At 45.9% G+C, this 21386-nt stretch overlaps 2 long non-coding RNA genes across 2 annotated transcripts in view; both read left to right on the top strand.

Moving 5' to 3' along the window:
- LOC123644926 overlaps positions 1–17247 on the top strand; it is a 29923-nt gene extending 12676 nt beyond the window's left edge. Inside the window, exons 2-3 of the long non-coding RNA XR_006737305.1 lie at positions 10151–10306; positions 16587–17247. This is a non-coding gene — a long non-coding RNA (uncharacterized LOC123644926). The remainder of the gene's footprint in view (positions 1–10150; positions 10307–16586) is intronic.
- Positions 17248–17596: 349 nt separating this feature from the next.
- LOC123644924 lies at positions 17597–20304 on the top strand. Its single transcript, XR_006737304.1, has 2 exons — positions 17597–17638; positions 18700–20304. It is a non-coding gene; the product is annotated as an uncharacterized LOC123644924 (long non-coding RNA).
- Positions 20305–21386: the final 1082 nt, after the last annotated feature.

Raw genomic sequence — 21386 nt, 5'->3', positions numbered from 1 at the left:
CTGAGGGCTCAGGGTGTCCTCAGGCATCCAGGTCTCCCTGCCAGAGCCCTGACCTGGACACACAGACCTGGCTGAGGATTAGACCTTCCCAGGACTCTGCGACTCTGTTAGGCTCGGACGTTGGCCTCAGCCCTGCCTGGCCTCTGCAGGGCCCTGGCAGGCACACTTGCAGGACTCATGTCGTCATCACCTTGTGGGGTCAGTGTGACTGCGTGGTGGCTGCCCTTGTGGGCACTGGCCCCTAAGACTCTCCAAGTTCCTAAGCCATCGCACGGGCAGAAGCATCCCCTCCACTAGGACACTTGCTTGGGCCACCACCAGTGAAACCCTGTGACTGGCCACTGCCGCAGGCCAGGGACCATCTGCATCCCACATCCCACTCTGGGTGGGCTCTCCCTCGCCAGGCAGGCTGTGGCTGGCCAGTCTTAAAACCCCAGTCACTGGCTGCTTCCTTGCACCACGCCCTGCCTGGGTCTTCTGAGAGGTAGATTCCAAGACGGCACTAGGCTTGCAAGACATGTTGAGGCGTGGAGACCTTTAGAGGCTTCTGTGAGAGAGGACGCAGGGAGGGTATTGCCTAGAAAGAGCTCCCACCTTCAGCACAGTTGTGAAAAAGCCTCAGCCAGCCCGGGGCGTTATCCTCGAGCAAAAGTTGCCCATCAGAGGACTCTCACCTCATGCAGAATTGGCCCAGTTCAAATACCCCTCATGCCCTGTCATCCTTGGGAGCAGCCAGGAGGAAGCAGCAAACTGCAGCAGCCGAGGTTCCCCGGCTGTGCTCTCTTGAGGGGGGGTCTGGATGGTGTGGCCATGGGCAGCCAGCAAGGAGCAGCCACGAGCTACAGGAAGTCAGGTTCCTGCAGGAGCCGTCTTCGTCTTTGCTGCCTTTTTCTCTTGCTTAGTGCCCTGTTGCATCCTCACTTACTTGTAACATCTCTCCCAGGGAAGGCAGACAGCTCGCCTCCTAGTGTCCCAGTGGGAAAGGAGAAACCGGCTGGACTGTCCTCATTCCCAGCCCCTGGGGGATAAGGGATGGGGGAGCCTGGGCTGTGGTCCTGTCTGTCCCTGCTGAGGGTGAGAGAGTGGGTGGAGCCAGGGCTCCGGCCCCTGCAACAATCCAAAGGATGAACCCTCACCAGTAGAGGTTAGAGGAACTCAGGCAAGGTCTGGATTTTATCATGCTATTTATTTAGTATCATTTGAAACAGAAGATGGAAGAATTTTAAGGGACTTGCATTTTTGACAAAATTTTGAGCTATAAGACACTACAAGATACTGGGAAAAGTTGGATTCTGTTAAAAGTATACTGAATCTACAATAAACAAAGGGAAATCTGGGGGCGAGTTGGTGTCATGCTGCAGAAACAGAGGCACTGGGACCCGGAGCAGTTTGCAGCAGCTGTGGCGGCCTGTGGCAACCCGGGGTACTTGGCAAAGGGTCTCAGGGACACACTGTGGCAAGGAAGGCATAAAATGAGACCCTACGGGAAATCGGCTGGTGGAAGGTCTGCGCCCTCAAAGTGGGTGTCGGCTACAGAAGCCTTTCGCAGCAGCACAGAGGGATGAAAAGGGAGTTTGCCTGTATCAGCCTGGGCTCTGGCTGGGAGAAAATGCACCTGCCCAGGGATGTATGCATGAATCTGAACCTCAGCTAGATTTGGGGTCTAAATTTATAGCACTTGCACAATTTCAGAGGTGCCAAGCCAATACACTATACCAAAGTGTGGTCTTGCATTACCGGCCTTCCTGGGCATGTGGAGGAAGAAGATGAGAAGTAGACCTGGAGGGACACAGAATGCCCTGTTTGATCTGAGGTTTTGCTGAAAGATCTGAATAAAAACGTTTCCCTGGAGGCTATTATTCTGAGACATCTGCATAACAAGACCACCGTGCCAGCCAGGCTTCCTTTCTCCCTCCCATATCCTGTCCACCAAAAGCCCTGTTTAGTCATTTTCTAAGCATCCCCCCTCCTCATTTCTCAGGAACCCCCACACCTCCCTGGGGAGAAGACGGCAGAGCTTCTGTGGCTCAGTTCTCAGGCTCAGCTCCCTTTTGGTGTAATGAATTTTGGAAGGTCCTGAGAGTTTTATTTTTCCTTTACAAAGCCCTCAAGAGCACCAAGCAACACCTTCAACACTTTGCTTAGAAATTTTTCAGCCAGATAACCTCTTTCTTCAGTTGCAAGTTCCACCATCCATAGAACACTAGGACGGGACACAGTTCAGCCAGTTCTTTGCCACTGTGTAACAGAGATCACCTTTCCTCCGGTTTCCAGCAACGTGTTCCTTGTTGCCGTCTGAGACCTCATCAGAGTGGCCTTTACTCTCCATATTCCTACCGAATTCTGTTCTTGACCACTAAGAAAATTGAGGCTTTCTCTACAACTTTCCTCTTTTCTTTCTCTGGGCCTCACCAGAATTGCCCTTTAAGATGACAAAGATTCTTCGCTTGACCAAACTTTAGTCAGGATCCTGAACCTTCTCCTGGACCCATCTATTCACTTCCTTGTAAAATCCAGTTTTAGGAAGAACCCTGCTCAGTCAACTTGGCAAGAGCCCCACGTCCTAAATATCTGCTCCCCTGATGTCTGATCAGGTTCCTCATCCCTTACCATGACAAAGTGCTACAGACCGGCAGCTTATACACAACAGAAATCTATTTCCCACAGTTCTGGAGGCCAAGAAGTCCAAGATCAAGGAGCTACCAGATTGTCTCTGGTTGCAAGAGGGCACCTCATTGCTGCATCCTCTGGAGAAGAGGAACACTGTGTCCTCCCATGGCAGAAAAGCAGAAGAGAGAGAGAGAGAGCTCACTCCCACAGGCCCCTTTTAGGTACAGAAGGAATGTACCTCAACATAATAAAGGGCACATATGACAAACTCACAGCTAATATCATACTGAACAGGGAAAAGTTGAAAGATTTTCCTCTAAGACCTGAAACAATACAAGGATACCCACTCTCACCGCTTCTATTCAACATAGCATTGACATTCCTAACCAGAGAAATTAGGCAAGGGAAAGAAATAAAATGCATCCAAATTGGAAAGGAAGAAGTTGAGTTGTCCCTATTCACAGACAGCATGATCTTATGTATAGAAAACCCTAAAATGCCATGAAAAAAAACTGTTAGAACTAATAAACAAATTCAGTGAAGTTTCAGGATACAAAATCAACATACAAAAATCAGTAGCATTTCTCTACGTTAACAGCAAACCATCTGAGAAAGAAATAAAATCCCATTTACAAAAGCCACAGAAAAAAACTAAAATACTTAGGAATAAATTTAACCAAGGAGATGAAAGATCTCTATACTGAAAACTATGAAATATTGATGAAAGCAAACACTAATAGATGGAAAGATAGCCCATGTTCATGGATTGGAAGAGTTAATGTTAAAATCTCTATGTTGCCGAAAGCAATCTGCAGATTCAATTTAATCCCTATCAAAATACCAATAACATTCTTCACAGAAATAGGAAAAAAAATCCTAAAATTCGTATGGAACCAAAAAAATACCCCAGATAGCCAAAGCAATTCTGAGCGTAAAGAACAAGGCTGGAGGTATCACACCACCTGACTTCAAAATGTTACTGGAAGTTTGCTACTTTTCCCCGCAGCCAAAGGAAGAATGAGGACAAGTAGCTTGAGGAGGAGGAAAGAGAAGTTTATTAATTTGCCAGCAAATGAGGAGGATGGCAGACTCTCATCTTAAAGTACCATCAACCTCCCTTAAGCAGAAATACAGAGCTTTTAAAAGGAGTTTTCAGCTCTGGGCTCTTGCTGTTTAACTGTAGCATCCCCAGTGAAGACAATCTCCTAACCTCTGCCCAGACAATTCTGTTGAACCATCTCCTGAGGTATAAAGAACACTCCCCTGCCCCTCTGATTACGGGCCTTGAGCAGGGATGCAGGTTTTAATTCCCAAAAAAGAGTGTGTTTTAAAGAGACAACTTGTAAAACATTTTACCCTTTTTCAGGCTGTTGCCTCTGTCCCAAAAATATACTACAAAGCTATAGTAACCAAAATAGCATGGTACTGGCATAAGAACAGGCACATAGTTGAATGGAACAGAACAAAGAGCCCAGGTATGAGCGTTAATGGGAAAAAACCCAAACTCTGTAAAATAATTTATTCTGAGCTGAATATGTGTGGCTGGCCCAGAGCACAGGACCTCAAGAGGTCCTGAGACAATGTGCCTGTGGTAGCTGGGTTACAGTTTGGTTTTATACATTCATGGAGATAGGAGTTACACATAAGATCCTAAGTCAATATGTGGAGGGTGTACGTTGGCCCCAAAAAGCAAGGCATCTCAAAGCAGGGGTGTTAAAAGTTATAAGTGGGTTTAAAGATTATTTGATTTATAATTGGTTAAAGAAAGGAAGCTTTGTCTAAAGGTTTGAAATGTTTTAACTTAAGATAAGGAAGTCTGTTAATCAGGGCCCCCCACCCCATCTTGGCCCTCTGGATGGGTGGGGGCAGGACTCTTGCTTTCCCTCCGCCATCCTGGCAGGGCTCCAGGCCCCAGGAGGGGGTGGCTAGTGGGGAAGGCGCTAAGGCGCAATTCCGGGAAAAAGAAACTGAAGGCTGCCAGGGCTACACCCACCCTGAGCCTGTGCCAGCTCTGCTTGGCCCCTTCCTGGGCCCCGTTCCTCCCCTACACTATCCACAGCATGCACACACCCCTACATGCACCCACAACCACATACACACACTCACACCCTACCCACAGCATGCACACACACAACACACACTTCACCTACAGCACACACACATCCCCCGCATGCACACATTCATGCTTCACCCACAGCATGCACACACAAACCACACAGGCACCAGCCACAGCACTCACACACACACACAGCCACCACACCATGCACACCCTCCACATGCACACACATCACAAACACACACGCCCCACCCATAGCATGCACACATACCATGTGCACACATGAGCCACAGTATGCACACACATACCCCCCACACAGCATGCACACACACCACATATATGCCAACCACAGCATGCACACACACAACCACCACAACATGCAGACACACACCCCACACACACCAGCCACAGCACACACACAACCACCATGGCATGCACACACACACACACAACCACCACAGCATGCATGCACACCACACACATCCCACCCACAGCATGCACACACACCACATACACACACACCAGACCGAGTACGCACACATGCATTGCACTCACACTGTGCATACCACATGTACACTGTTCACCCACCACATCACGTGGGCACCCCCTCCCATACGCACACAGTCACACAGACACTTGCACCCGCAACTCCGTGCAAAAGAGAAAGTAGAAGCCTCAGGCACCGTGAAGAGCAGGCCCCACACGTCATTCATTAAGGAAATTCCTCGATGACCTCCCATAAGCAAGGACGTGCAAATTGTGCCTTTGTCTGGCACCTGAAACTAAAGCCTGTTTGATTCCACACTAAGAATGAATTACAAGTTGATCTTACAGGTAACAGAACTGGAGACAAGACGGAGTCAGACATTCTTCCACCTACTCAGAGACATCCGCATAACTGATGCTTCCTCACTCCCCTATTTTACGTAAAATGCGGATTTCTTGGGCCTCACAAGAATGTAACCACCACCTCATCAGCCCTTCTCCCCCTGCCCTTTCCTTCTCTGCTGCCTTTACAACGCTGAAGGTCCCCGCCTCCCCTTGGGGAAAACAGCCACGGCTTGTCTGCCATTTGTGTTTTCCCCAGTGCATCCTCAAGATCTTGGTTTAATAAACCTCTGTTGATTGAGATTTTTGCCTCAGTCATTTATTTGGGTCGACACACTCATGCATCATTCATGAGCACAAACCTTGCACCCACACACACACCGTGCACACTGCACCCCCTAAGGCCTCTGTGTGCGGCAGCACTCTGTATGGAGTGTGGCCAGCAGCTGGGCCTCGGAGGGTTGATCTGGGACTTCCCTGTGTGCAGGGCCCAGGGGTCATTTCCAATTCACGAACAGGTGGGTAAATCCATGGGAGCCACAATTGTCAAGAGTACTGGTGATGATAACTAACTGGGGGGGGGGTCTTAAAACAAGGTGGGGTTGAAACCCTAGGAGGTGAGTCAAGGCCAGGAGGGCAGGGAAAGGTGGAGGAGCCCTCAGGAGGGGCGGTGGTGGCTGGGGCTTGGGCTGGGGCCAGGGAGGGGTGCCAGGGCCAGGGGCCAGGCGCCGGCAGGGCCGCTGCAGTGATCCATGGGGAATCCGGTGTCAGGGCCATTTTCTGCATTTTGATTTGATCATGTGGTTATGCAAGAAGTCAGCATTTGGAGAAGCTGGTCAGGGGAATATCAGGATTCTGTTATTTTTGCAACTTCTTTATAAGTGTGAACTGATTTCAAAATGAAAAGATAAAAGTGTCTTCAAAACCAGCCCAGTAGGTGGAGGAGGCCTGGGGGGAGAGGACTGATGCAGGGTTCTCGAGGAAGCAGCCCAGTGCGGACCCCAGTGCCCAGACGGTGTTGGGACAGAGGGGTGTCCACGATGGAAAGTTTTTTAACACTTAAAAAAATTTTAAGAACAAATACAGGAAAATCTTTTTATGTATTAAATGAAATGAAATATTTTTAAGTATTAGAGCAATACATTTAAATATATAATATTAACCTAAAAAAGTTCCAAGCGAGACACACAGGGTGTGTGTGCACGTGTGCAGATGTGTATGGGTGTGTACCTGTGTGTGGACGTGTGTTCAGATGCGTGTATGGGGGTGTGTCTGTGTAGACAGATGTGTGTTCAGGTGTGTGTATGGGGGTGTCCCTGTGTAGACAGATGTGTGTTCAGGTGCATGTATGGGGGTGTAACTATGTAGACAGATGTGTATTCAGGTGTGTGTATGGGGGTGTCCCTGTGTGGATGTGTGTTCAGGTGTGTGTATGGGGGTGTCCCTGTGTAGACAGATGTGTGTTCAGGTGCATGTATGGGGGTGTCCCTGTGTAGATAGATGTGTGTTCAGGTGCATGTATGGGGGTGTCCCTGTGTAGATAGATGTGTGTTCAGGTGTGTGTATGGGGGTGTCCCTGTGTAGATAGATGTGTGTTCAGGTGTGTGTATGGGGGTGTCCCTGTGTGGATGTGTGTTCAGGTGTGTGTATGGGGGTGTGCTGGGGCGAGGCTGGTGCTGGGGACAGGGCTGTGGCCATGGGCTTCTGTCTCTGCAGGTGGGCACCCATTGAATTCCCACTGTCAATCTTGGCCAAGGCTCCTGTGGGGATAGTTGGAGGCAGGGGCCTCAGCGCCCCCTTTGCCATCTGAGTCCTGGACGTAAAAAAACTTTTTCTTCTTACTGTCTGGAGGCCTTTGTGACTTCTGGGCAATCTTCTTTTTAATGCCCTTTTTCCAAAAAACACACTAACTGTACGTAATTTGTCCCCTTCTGATTACAAAACGTCCCCTGGCCAAATTGAGTTTTCTGCCTGGTCTTAGTGGAAGAGACCATTCCTATCCCAAGTTCCAATTTAGGCGGCACGTGACTGAAGAGTGTCAGTCGCGACCTACACCCGGCCCTCATAGTGGCAGTGGCTCTCGGCAGGCTGGCATCAGGCTGTCTGCCCTTCTCCCACACGACAGTGAGCTGTGGCTCTCCCAAGATCACACATAGGCCGAATTTTCCACCCACACAGGCTGGGTGAAGCCCAGAAATCACGGGGGGATCCCTGATCCCCTGAGCCTGCCTTCATAGTGGCCACAGATGGCCCGCATGGCGCTTGGGGGTAGCATGTAAATAAAAAGGAATTTTCTTTCTTAAGTACCCTGCTCCTGCTCTAGGCAAACACCAAAGGCAGATAGGAATTCTGCCCGGCATGATACACAGCTGTGAGCACATGCACCAGGCGGGGGTGGGGGTGGTCAGGCGGCAGGTGTTTTTCCTCCCTGGGCATCAAAATGGCTGTGGCTGGTGTTAGTTGCCCCAGGCCGGACCCCTGCACTGGGCTGTTTCCCCAGCCGGCTGCTAGCCTCTGGCACGGGGTAGATCAGAGCCTCAAATCAGTTCAGGTTGGTTGGAGCTGCATCAATTTGGGCAGAAAGACATGGGGCCCCTCGGAGCTAATCGCACCCCAGCACATGGTAGGAATCCCTTTCTTTCCTACCTGAGGATGTGAAGCTCCCACCCACGGCTCATCCTGGAGCTGCTTCCTGCCTCTTCCAGCAGTCACAGGGTGCCATTCTACCGGGAAGCCAATGGACCAAACCAGGGACACCAAATCTGTTACTGAAAGCTCAGCACTTGTCCGCAAGGCCAAATCAGAAGAACGAGGACAAGTGGTTTGGGAGGAAGGAAAGAGACAAAGACTTTTTGTAATTAAAATGCACAGTGCTAGTGAGTGTGAGATTAAAGAGTTTCCTTCAAACATAAGGTTGAGAATTGAAGTTGGTAAAGTCTGGAAAGTAATTTGGCACGCTGTGTCAGGAAGCCAGAAAAACATTCCTACCTTTTGTTCCAGCAAGTGCAACCCAAGGGTATTATCTTTAGGAAATAAGCTATTCCTGGGGCGGCACCCCAGCCACCGCCCCCACCATTCACTCAAGGGTTATGGCAGGCAGCGTGCTAGGTACTTGGACTACTGCACAAGAGAAAAAAAGAAATTTCTCTGCTGTAATAAAATATTTTATCATAGCGCAAGGAGACGGAGAAGGAATGACCAGAACGAGTGAGTGGCTTACACGGAAAACAGGAGTGCTGGGGAGGAAGTGGGCTGAGCTGGCCTCTGGGCACAGTGGGCAGGAGGCTGCGATTTTCAGTGGGATGGTCAAGCTGGGCCCTGGACAGGGGGCATGTGAGCAAAACCAGGAAAGAACATGAGGAATTGATTATGTAGGGATCTGGGAAGGAAGAGAAAGCAGCCTGTGCAGAGGGTGTCTGGAACATTCCAGCATCAGGGAGGTGGGGGGTGGGAGGGGTGAGAGGGAGTGCAGGGGACACCCAGCCTTGCAGGCCAGTGTCAGGCACTGCCTTGTCCCAGCAGAGAGGTCACTATGGGCCTGGGAGGGGCAGTGGCCGGAGCCCACCTCCCCAGCATCACTTGCTGAGTTACCTGGATGGGCACAGGAGAGGGTGTGCGGGAGGAGGCTGTGACTCCGTCCAGGTAGAGAAGGTGCCAGTGGGAACTGTGACTATATTCCAGCACAGTGGGGGGTAGAGCAGGCAGGAGTCCCTCAGAAACAGCAGCCAGGGCCCAAAACGATGAAGAATTCTGCAGCCATTAGGTGTGGCATCCACTCATATGGTCAGTGCCTCTGTGTGCTGTTCAGTGAGGAGTGTGTGCTTGTGTGTGTGCGCACTTACACACACGACAGATGGATACAGACCCAGGATGAGCTCGTCCAGGTAAAACAACTACCCAGAAACCTCACAGGAGAAGAGACAATAATGCCATAACCCGGTCTGGGAAGGTGAGAGGGTGGTACCTGTTTTCCTCTGGGTTTAAGTTTGCTGAGCCTTCCAGATGCTAGCTGTATGTGTACTCACTCACTCAGGGAGAGCAAGGACCCAGAGCCCCAGGCTGCCAGGTGGCAGCCGTGGTGGGCAGGGGGAGCACACCTGGCCCAGGCTCCAGGCCCTGGAGCAGGGCAGCAGGGAGTGACTTGTGGCTGGAGCTGATGGGGACTCCAGAGAGAGGAAGTCCTGCAGGAGAACAGGGAGGGTTCTGGCTTCCAAAGCCAGGGTCAGGAAATCGAACTTGACTCTGATATCAGTGGAGCCACCGGGGAGGCTGTGGGAGGAATGTCCAGTGACTAATGCTCTATATTTGGTGCTAAACAAAGTCTCCCGGAGGCCTTTGTTCCAGACAGGGCTCCTGCACGCCCAGCTGACCAGACTGAGCGCCATGAGTCCTTTTAGAAGCTGAGGGTTTACACAGCCCGTGGATATGCTTGCACTTGAAGAGATCGGGGTTACCTTGCGGCATCTCTTCTGCGTCTGTCCCCACCATGTCTCTCCCACGTGGGGCACAAATACCTACACTCCTGCTTTAACAGGGCCTTTCTCCTTCACCTTCAAGCTGCTTCTTCCACTCCGTCCCATGAAGCACCTTCCTTATTGTGGCTGGCCACCTAATCACTCTTGCTTTGATAAACAAACCAGGTTGTTTTACCAACAGATATCCTTGTTCTGGTGCTTAACAATGAGAGGCTCCTAGTTTGGAGGAGTCGTGCACAGCCCCTCTTCCTGCTAATCGGAAAAGAAACGTCTGGACTAGTACTTCTGCCATGTGGCCCGGCCTGTTACCTGGGATGCTCAGCTCCGACAGACCTCGGTGGGTATAGCCTCTCCCCTTTCTCCTTTGCCCTTTGGCCACGTGGTCATCACCTAGAGAAACCCGGCTCTGGCCAATCCCTGCTGGCAAAGTCTCTCCTTTTTTTAACCCCCTCCCCTTACTTTCCCTCCTAACACCACTTTGGGGCGCATTCTCTCAAACTGGGACGAGTTTGATCCAGACGCTCTAAGGTTTGATCTTATTCTGCACAACCGCCTGGCCACAGTGCAAGCTGGACGGCAGAGAACAGTGGCCACCACATGGGACTCTAAATCACTCACCATTTTACAATTGGACCTCTTTTGCAAGAGCGAAGGAGAATGGGCTGAAATACCCTATGCATAAGCTTTCTTTGCTTTATGGGAGAATCCTCAGTGGTGCAAGGTGTGTACAAAGCCAAGTAAGGCCATGGTCTTATTCTGTATATATCCATTATGCTAAATATTTACAATCTTGTACAAACTCATATATTCTGTTTTTTGTCTGCTTGTTCTATCAGTTACTCAAAGATTGTATTAAAATATCTAAATGTGATTGTGAATTTGCCTTGACTTTCAGTTCTGCCATATTTTGTTTAAATGTTTTAAATGTATGTTATTAGATATGTACAAATGTAAGACTGATATATTTTCCTGTTGTATTGACCCTTTTATCATTATAAAATATCCTTTTTTACTTATTTATTTCAGAAATACTTAAAGTATGCTTTACATGGCATTAATATGGTGAAACAAGCTTTCTTTGGATTACTAGTAGCACGATGTATCTTTTCCCATTCTTTTCCCTCAGCCATTGGATATACTTGCCTTTAAAATGAGAGTTGTAACCAGTTTATTATTATTTTATCCAGTCTAAAACTTTTTGTCTTTAAATTGGAATATTAGGTTCTTTTACCTTTATTATGAGAACGAATATAGTTGAGTTAAAATTTATCATTTTGCTGTTTGCCTTTATGTATCCCAACTGTCTTTTGGATTTATGGAATATGTTCATATTTCCTTTTCTTCTTTATTTTATTTTTTGATATATTTTGATATGATTCATTAGTGGTTATTTTAGAGATTACAATATGCATCCTTAACTTATTATAGTCTACCTTAAATTGGTACTTAGCATGCCATGAACAGTTCAAGAGCATTGCACAGTGTAACTCCGTACACCTACCTGCATTCCACTGCACTCTTGCAGTCTTCATATTACTCCTATATATGTGATAAACCTCCCAGATGTTGTTACGCCATTGATCTTATTTTATATTTATCCAAACAATTATTATTTCTGCTTCTCTTACCTTCGTAGACTTTCACACTCCCATTTGAGATCATTACACTTTAGCTTGAAGAATTTCTTTTTTATTTATTGTAGTGTGAGTCTGCTAGTAATGAGTCATTTCAACTATTGTCTAAACATTTTTTTGTTTTCTACATTTTTGAATAATTTTTTTTTCGCTTCACATAGAAATCAGGTTGGCAGACTTTGTCATTTATCACTTTAAAGATGCAATTTCATTTTCTTCTGGCTTCCATAGTGTTTGTGAAACAGTCAGCCCCCAGTCTTACTTGTTCCTCTATATATGTCTTTCCCCTCCCCACCAGCTGCTAGGAGGATTCTCTTTTTGGTTTTCAGCTTTTAGTTGCAACGTGACTATCTGTGATAACATGCTTTGCATTTTTTCTGCCGAAAGTTTGCTGGGATTCGTGAATCTGTGGGTAATCTTTCATCCATTTTGAAAAATATTTAACCATTATTTCTTCAAGTATTTATTTACTCACGTTCTCTCTACTTTCCTTTTGCTACTCCCGTCTCATGTGTGTCTCAGCGTTTGTGCCTCACCTGCTCTTACACTTCCATCTCTTCTTCTGTCGTGTTTCTTCTCCCTGAGCTTCTCCACCTAGGCAGCATGACAGTGTGTCTGCCGACTTTCAAACTGTCTTTTGTTCTTAAACCCATTCAAATCAGTTCTTGACTTCAGATATTTTATTTTTTAATTCCAGAATATAATGGTTATTTTTGTGTCCACTTGGCTGGCCACAGTGCCCAGCTATATGGTCAAATACTATTCTGGATGTTTCTGTGATAGTGTTTTTGCATGAAGTTGACATTTAAATCAGTGAACTGAGTAAAGTGGACTGCCCTCCATGATGTGGGTGGGCCTCATCAAATCAGGCGATGGCCTGAATAGAGCAAAAGAATAACCTCCCCTAAGCAGGAGGGAATTCGGCAGCAGACAGCCTTAGGCCTTGAGCTATACCATCTGCTCTTGCTGTACACACATCCTACTGGTTCTGTTTCTTGGGAGTACCCTAAGGCCCAGAATATTCCTTTGATTTGTTTTATAGAGTCAAATTCTCAGTTTTTACATTTATTCTGTTCACATTTTTTCTATTTTACTGAACACTCTTATTATAGTTATTTTAAAGTCTTCTTCTGTTAACTCCATTATCTGAATCATTTGTTGGTCTGTGTGTCTGGGTTTTCTTCCTCCCTGTTGTCATTGGTCACATTTCCCTGCCATTTCATATCTAAAAACTTTGCATTGTGTTCTAGGCACACGAACCATGGAGGCTGCAGGTGCATCTGTAGGACAGGGTCCCTCGTCTCTGTTCTTAGCCTGATCAGTGTAAACGACCAAACACTTCAACTCCATCAGAAGCTGAGCTTGGTTGGGGCTGGGTTGAAGTTTTAAGAAGACTCATGTCACTTCTCATTTGTCCCCTTTCCTAAGCATGGCTCTTCCAAGTTTCGGGGTGGGATTCTGCCAGTCCTGTCTCCTCAGCCTGGACAGTGTGGGAGATTCGGTTCTGCTCACTGGTGTCTTCATGCTTCACATTCAAGCCTCCCACTCACGACTTCTGCAGCTTCAAAACCTGGCAAACGTCCTCAGAGCAAGATCGAATGTGTGTTTGAAGCAGGCCTCCTTCCTCTCGTGGGGATTTGATTCCTAAGAATCTTGAGACTGCTGGGAGCTTCACTCTCGCTTTTTGTAGGTCCCTCCAAGGTTGTCATCTCTCACTTCTTGACCTTAGCATAGGTTCTGTGTGGGAAAATGAACATGTGCTTCTTGTGGCTTTGCACGTTTCCAGTTGGTCATAAGATCCTCACTGGTTTCATTTTCCCAGAATTGAGTCATTCTGTGTGGGCCAAACCTGTTCCTTGCTTATGCCTGTATTTGTCAAATGCCTGAGAGAAAAATGCTCAACATCTCTAATCATCAGGGAAATGTAAATCAAAACCACAATGAGATATCACTTAACTCAGTGAGTATGGCCTTTATCAAAAAGCACAAGACAACAAATGTTGGCATGGATGTGGAGAGATAGGAACATTCATACACTGCTGGTGGGACTGCAAGCTAGTACAACCTCTGTGGAAAGTAGTATGGAGATACCTCAAAGAGCCAAAAGCAGATCTACCATTTGATCCAGCAATCCCATTACTGGGCACTACCCAAAGGAAAAAAAGACATTCTATAAAAAAGACATCTGCACTTGAATGTATATAGCAGCACAATTCACAATTGCAAAGATGTGGAAAGAACCCAAGTGCCCATCAATACATGAGGGATTAATAAAACGTGGTATATGTATACCACGGAGCTACTCAGCCACAAAAAACAATGGTGAGCTAGCACCTCTTGTATTATCCTGGGTAGAGCTGGAGCCCATTCTACTAAGTGAAGTATCACAAGAATGGAAAAACAAGTACCACATGTACTCACCATAAAATTGGCATTAACTGATCAACACTTATGTGCACATATAGAAGTAACATTGATCGAGTGTCGGGCAGGTGGGGGCGAGGAGGAGGGGATGGGTGTATTCACACCTAATGGGTACAGTGAGCACTGGGGGATGGACATGCTTGTAGCTCTGACTCGGGTGGCGCAAAGGCAATATGTGTAACCTAAACATTTGTACCCCTGATATATTCTGAAATGAAAAAATACTCTGAAAAAAAAGGACAACAGTTGTCAGCTCACCTCAGATGGTTTTCCCCACCTCTGTTCCAGTCACAGCTGTCCAGTGTATTTTACATATGACATTTGCAATCTGTCTGGTTTTTTCCTCTTGACCCCAGCGGGGGGCGGGGTGGGGGGGGCGTTTGGCCACCCTCTACTTCACCTCTGCAATGACAGAAGCCTCTGGTGGCTGCTGAATTTTATGTTTATTTGCACCCTGAGTCATTACTGATCGTTTTCCAAATTTGTTATTTTTATTATTTATTCTCTAAAATTTCCAGCCATGCTATCATATCATTTACTGATTTTACATATTTTTTTCAATTTAATGCCTCTAATTGTTTAATCTTTTCTAATTGCATTGATGAATACTTCTGACTGAATTTAAAATAGTGGTGGGAATGCTTTTAGCATTTTTCTTATGTAAGATATTGACTTTAAGAAAGTATAGACTTTTTTGAATATCTTTAATTAAGAAAGGATATTTAATTTATTCAAAGGTATTTTCAAATTTTGTTCACTTACTCATATATCTATTAATATGATGAATTATATTAATGAATTCCCTAATATTTAATTATCATCAAAGTCCTGGAATAAATCCTATTTTGTTATAGTGTATTATTTTCTTAACGTGCTGGTGGATACTATTTGTTCATATTTATTTAAGATTTTTGCATTGATATATTGAAGCACTATTGATAGGCGATTTTCCTTATTTTTATAGCTTTTATTAAGTTAGTTATCAATATTATGCTGCTTTATTTAAAAAATTGGAAATATTCTCTCATTTTTTACGTTCTCAAACAATCTATGCATCATTGGGAAAATCTGGTCTTTAAAGGTTTTGTAGAATTTTTTGTGCAAATTAGTCTGACCTTGGCCCTTTTTTCTAGGATAGCTTCTCATGCTTATGTGTTTCTCTGAAACACGTTCCACTGAAATTGATTTGTTCAAGCTATCTCTACGGTGGTAAAGTTTGGAATTTTTTGCTTGTTTATTTTAGAGACAGGGTCTCGCTCTGTTGCCCTGGCTAAAGCGCAGTGGTGCAATCATAGCTCACTGTAATCTCAAACTCCTGGGCTCATGCAATCCTCCTGCCTCAGGCTCTCCAGTGGCTAGGACTATAGATGCACACCACCACGCTCAGATAATTTTTTATTTTTGTAGAGATAAGATCTCTCTATGTTGCCCAGGCTGGTGGTCTCCAACTCCTGGCCTCAAGAGACCCTCCCACCGAAGTTCTGGGATTACAGGAGTGAGCCACTGCACCTGGCCTTACTGTGGTAAATTTTGTTTTAACTGTATTTTCTTGATAAATTCCCACTTGTATTTTTATAAAGGTATATGAGGTAGTCTCATGTGATTATAAAAAGTTTCCTTTGTTTCAATAGTTAATTCATTCTTGGTACTTATTGTTTTCTATATTTGTACTGTTTCTCTCTTCCTTGATTAGGTTAGCTAGCTGCTTATCTAGTTATTTTAATTTCCCAGAGAACCAAGGTTTTAATTTGTCTCACTTTTTTCTCTTTATAATTAAGTTCTTCTTTTATCGTTATTATTTCCTTCCTTGTGCTATCTTCTGTTTGTTTTTCTTTCTCCAATCTTTTTTTGAGTTGGGAATTTAATTCATACTTGTTGCACCCCTTTTCACTGAAATCAAAATTTAGAGCTTTAAATCTTTTCCTATAGCACCGATACTCAAAGAACAACTTGACTATATATAACATATTTGGTTAAACTTTATTTCCTTAGGTTTTTAAAACTCATTTCTGCTTCACTGTTTTCTTGCTTTATATATTGCTGTTAAGAAGTCTGATGCTCACCTATTTTTTTCTTTACATACAATTTCTTTCTGGTTGTAGGCTCTGAGGATTATTTCTGTATCTTTTAACCTAAAAATTTTAATAGGACAGTATTGGAGTTACCATGCTGGATCATTTTTCCAGGAACAAAGTGAGCCTTCTTAATTGGTCATTTTTCTTCTCTTGGCTGTTTCCTTCCCTATATCAGTGTCCCTTATCACAGTTTTAAAAATTATAATTACAAATATATTCTCTCTTAAGCCTGTAATTTAGTATTTATTTCTAATTTGGTTTTTATGTTTTCATTTCTTCCTGAATTTGGTCAGTTTTCATTTCATATCTTCCTTTTTATTGTCTATTTTTGTTCTGAGGTATTGAATTTCTGATGCAAGCGTGTGTTTTTTCATATCTTCAAGTGTTTTAATTCGGGTATTACAGATTTGTTCTGCTTCAGAGGTGGTTTTCTGTGAAATTTTTCATCAACAGAAAGGTTTTATTCTCGTTTTTCTCCTTACAGTAGTTTTGTGTGGGTGAAGACATCGCTTTCTATTAGTATTTGCGAGATGGCGTGAACAGCCCTAAGCTAGCAGCTAGAGTCGCACCTGCTTAGAGCCCTAGTGTCGGGAGCGCCCTCTTCTGCCTGCGCGGTGAAGTGCAGCGTCAGCAGATGTCCCGGTTTGGTGGTGGTGGGCTTGGCTTGTCTTCCAGTGTTACGGTACGCCTTTGCTGCTGCAGCTCTTAATTTCCCCTTCTTACAAGCTTCTCTCCCTTTGCCACCAAGCCTCCAAGCGCGTCACCCCCTACCTATTGTATGCTCCCCCACAAAGGGACGCGTATCCTCCTGCTACCTGGTTCCCACACTCTGGAGTCGGATCCCTGAAGCCAGCACTCTGACCTGCCAGATCTCAGCCCTGCTCTCCCGCATCTCACACCAGTATGGGGACGTTCTCTTTCTGAGGGTGATTCTTGTCTGTTCTCCGTCCGTCTCAGTCCCTTTGCTCACACCTCCTTCTGGCCTCCAGTCTCCACAGTGCATGGCCCCAAAGACAGCTCTGCCAGAATCTGGTGGTTGTTATTCTACATCAAGGTAAATGACATCGTGGTATTTTCCATCTTCTTTGTATGCTGAGGTTACGAGAAAGGTGAGACTCTATTGTGGCTCCTTTTTAATCTGTATTTCTTTTTCTTGCTAGAAAGTATAAATAGATGTGGATATAAGCAGCTAAAATTTTCCTAGGGCAATCCAGAATTCAGTGAGTTTTTTACCTTTTTTTTTTTTTTTTTTTTTTGAGACAGGGTCTCTCTCAGTCACCCAGGCTGGAGTATAGTGGTGTTATCATAGCTCACTGCAACCTTAAACTCCTGGGCTCAAGTGATTCTCCTGCCTCAGCCTCCCAAGAAGCTAGGACAGCCTCAGCCTCCCAAGAAGCCACCATGCCCAACTAATTTTTTCTTTCTTTTTTTTTTTTTTTTTCTTGTAGAGACAAGGTCTCACTATGTTGCTCAGGCTGGTCTCAAACTCCTGGCCTCAACCAATCCTCCCACCTCGACCTCCCAGAGTGCTAGAAGGTAATATGTGAGAAAACCTAGATGACCTTGGGTATGGAGATGGCTTTTTAGATGAGTTTTAAAAAGTACCTTTTTTTAAGCTCTTTTAAAATATGTAATGAAATGGAAATTTCATAACACCCAAGTGAAAGGGATCTGTCAAAGCATTTCTCTGTCCTACGGACCCTGTATTTTTCTTTTTTAACCTTTGAAAATATTTTTAAAATTATATTTTATTTATTAAATTACTTTATTACAACACTTTGTGTCGAGGGCTGACTTTCAGTAGATCACAGAGAGGCAGCTACATAGAAGCAGGTCGTCCACAAATGGTTTGGCACCATGTTCCCCACGAACCTGCGTTGAGTGATGGGTGAGGGGGTGGCAGCCTTTCCTGCTGCACCCTGTTTTCCAGGACAAGCGGTACCCAAAGTGCATCCCAGCAGGCAGCTGGGCCCCAAGGGGCCCTGCATGGCTCTGCCCAGAGGGATTCTGGCTCCGAGGCATCCGCGTAATCCCACTGATGGCAGCTTCCCCCATCAGCTTCTCAGCCAAGGACTGTGCCTGCGCACCTGTGTGTTTCTACCCCACATTGAAGCGAAACACCTGCATCTCTTGCTGATAACTCTATTTCTCCAATTCTGAGCTATGACAATTCTGGTGATAAGTCTGTTTTCCCAGTTCTGGGTCATTCAGTCATCAGGACTCTCTGTCGCCTACCAGTTGTGTTAAGGTGCAAGGAAGCAGGCTTTCAGGCTAAAGTGAGTTCTTGCAGTCCTGGAAAATTTTCCAGGTTCTGTCTGTTGAGATGTGTGCTATTTTTTTGTTTTTAATCTAAGAAAGAGGCGTGATGATCTTGGTGTAATTTCCTTAAGTACATAGGCAGGAGTCAAAATTTTCTTGCTTCATTTAATTTCTTAGGAGAACATTAATACTCTGTATTTTCATAGTGGTTGTTATAGGGATTTATGCCAACATAAGGGCATTTAAGTAATAATTTCCTAGAGAACTACTGTGCCTAGATTAAAACCTAGACTCTGCAGCAGCGCCACTCCCGGAGTTCTTTATTCCTTTCCCTGCAGGTTTGAGCTGTGCTGGGCCTGATATCCCATTCCTCAGGGAGAAATGTTCCCACCATGGGACACCACGAGGGGCCTGTGATTTGGAAATTGAAGTTGACCCCTCACTGTTCTGAGCTCTTCCTCCAATGGATGACATCATCCCAGTCAGGGCTGCCAACCCTGCTCACCAAGGAAACAGGCTTGTGCCACACCGTGGGGAAGGGACAAAGACCTCTGGGACCTCTTATTCCTTCCACGTCCAAGAGAAAAAGTGAATGGAAAGCCACAGCCCTTGGAAAGAGACAAGGTTGCTGAAGTCCAGACCCTTGAGTGAAGGCTTTGTTCTCTGGCCAGGAAAGAGCCCCCTCCCTGCCGGAAAACACTTAGGAATGGACGGTGCACCAAGGAAGTTGTTGCTGCACTCAGCATTGTGTGACATCCTAGAAATGAGGGCTCCGGCTGTGTGTCCGGGGGCTCAGGCTGCTGTAACGGATACCACGGACCCGGCAGCTTAAACAGCAGAAATGTGTTTCTCGCAGTCCTGGAGGCTGGAGTCCTAGATCAAGGTGTCAGCAGAGTTCGTTTCTTCTGAGGCCTCTCTTCCTTGGCGTGTGGATGGCGTCTTCTCCCTGTCCTCATATGGCCATGCCTCTGTGGGTGGCTGTGTCCTCATCTCCTCTTCCTGTAAGGACACCAGGTACATAGGATTAGGGCCCACCTAATGACTTCATTTTACCTGAATCACCTCTTTATAGATCCCATCTCCAAACACAGTCACATTCTGAGGTGCAGGGGCCGAGGGGGTGGTTAGGGCTTCAACATACAGATCTGGGGAGGCACCGCCCAGCCACACCAAGCGGCCATGAACTTTCTTCAGTGCCATGTTTTTATATGTTACTTATTTCCTTCTATCACTCTTCCTCTACCTTGTTATTTTATATAAGAGTTGATGTTGGAAATTGACAAATTTAGTCTTCATGTTACAAAATATTCAAACAGGACTGGCTGACTTTTGAGAGTACACCCTTTCACCAAGAGATGGACACTGTATTGATCAGGGTTTGGTGGGCAAAGGAAGGTCACTTGCTTTCTATGTATTGTGGGAAAAGGGGCTGAATATAGACTTGGGGGGCTGCATGGCTGCTGGAAGAGGCGGCAGCGTGGATGTTGGGGAAGCTGCCTCCGCAGTAAGAGGACCAGACAGTGGACAACCAGTCTGAAGCACCCGACAGGAGGTCGCAAACGTTTTCCTGGCAGGGGTTGGCCAGGGGGTCATGGGATGGAGAGGGATGAATGGGAGGAGCACAGGGGACTTTTAGGGCACTGAAACTATCCTGTGACATCATAATGGTGGACACATGACGTTACGCGTTTGTCAAACCCGTAGACTACGTAACACAAAGAGTGAGCCCTAACGTAAACTATAAACTTGGGTTAAAAACAATGTGACAATATTGGTTCATTGGTTAGAACAAATAATACACATTAATACAAGATATTAATAATAGGAGGAAACTGTGAGAAGGCAAGGGATAAGCGGGGAGTCTTGTAGTATCGTCTCAATTCCCTGTAAAGCTAGCACTGTTTTTAAAGATAGAGTCTATTAATAAAAGATAAATAAATAAATAAGTTTTCCTGGAAGTTGCTGCAGTTCCCAAGGTCCCTGAGCAGCTTCCACCCTCTGTCTCAGTCTGCGGCAGCAGTGTCCCCAGGAGCGCCAGGAAGACCTCTGTGTGGCTCCCACATGCATGGGCACCCAACTACAGCCACCCCAGGAACAGAATAGCTCTGCTTGGCCTTCCAAGTCAGGCCCATGTGAGTTTTCTCTAAAAAATTCTAACTCAGAGCTGTACAGTTGTGCAGCACAGTGTGCGGGGTAACAGCAGACAACCCAGCACAACCCACACCAGGGTCAGTTCGGCATCTACTCCAGCAGCCGCCTCCCACACTTACCTTCCAAATAAGGACACATTATAACAAGCCACGCTTCCTCCCAGCAGTTTGCAGTTGGCAGTGGTTCCTTTCAGCTTCTACTGATCTGAAAAACGCCTTTCCTTTGCCTTCATGTGTGAAGGAAATTTTGCTTGGTGTGGGAGCCGAGCTGGCGGTTTGGTTTCTTGCCAGCGTCTGTCTCTGGCTTCCAGTGTCTATGGAGGGGACAGCCGTCATGCCGCGCTTTCCTAAAGGTAACGTGCCTTTTCTCCCAGCTGCGTTTAAGATTGTTCCCTTTTCCTTTAGTTTCAGCAATTTAAGTATGATGTGATTTAAGTATAGTTTTCTTCATGAGTCAATACGCTTATTGAATCTGTCGGTTCATGTCTCATCAGTTTTGGAACACAGGCTATTATCTATTAAAAAAATTGCTTCTGGGGTCCTCTCCTGGGACCCCAATATGCACATGTTAAACTGTGGCTCACTGCCATGTAGCTCCATGCTCTGTGTGGTTAATTCTACCCTGTCTCTGTGCTTCATTTTGGATAATTTCTATCGACCTGTCTTAAACTCCGTCAGTCCTTTTTGCTAGTATTTAGCCTGCTCTTAAGCCCATTCAATAAGTTTTTTTTCTTTTTAACATTAACAGGGACTTGGAAACAGCAGCCGTCTCCCAGGTGGCTGAGAGATGGTGGTCCTCAGTCCTAGGGCTTCTACACCGTGGGGAAGGATGGGCAGGACAAGTGACGGTGACCTCTCGGGGAGAGGCAAGAATG

Source organism: Lemur catta, chromosome 9 (genome assembly GCF_020740605.2).
Source record: "Lemur catta isolate mLemCat1 chromosome 9, mLemCat1.pri, whole genome shotgun sequence".
In the NCBI taxonomy this organism is placed as follows: Eukaryota; Metazoa; Chordata; class Mammalia; order Primates; family Lemuridae; genus Lemur; species Lemur catta.
This window is presented reverse-complemented; position numbering and strand designations above follow the sequence as displayed.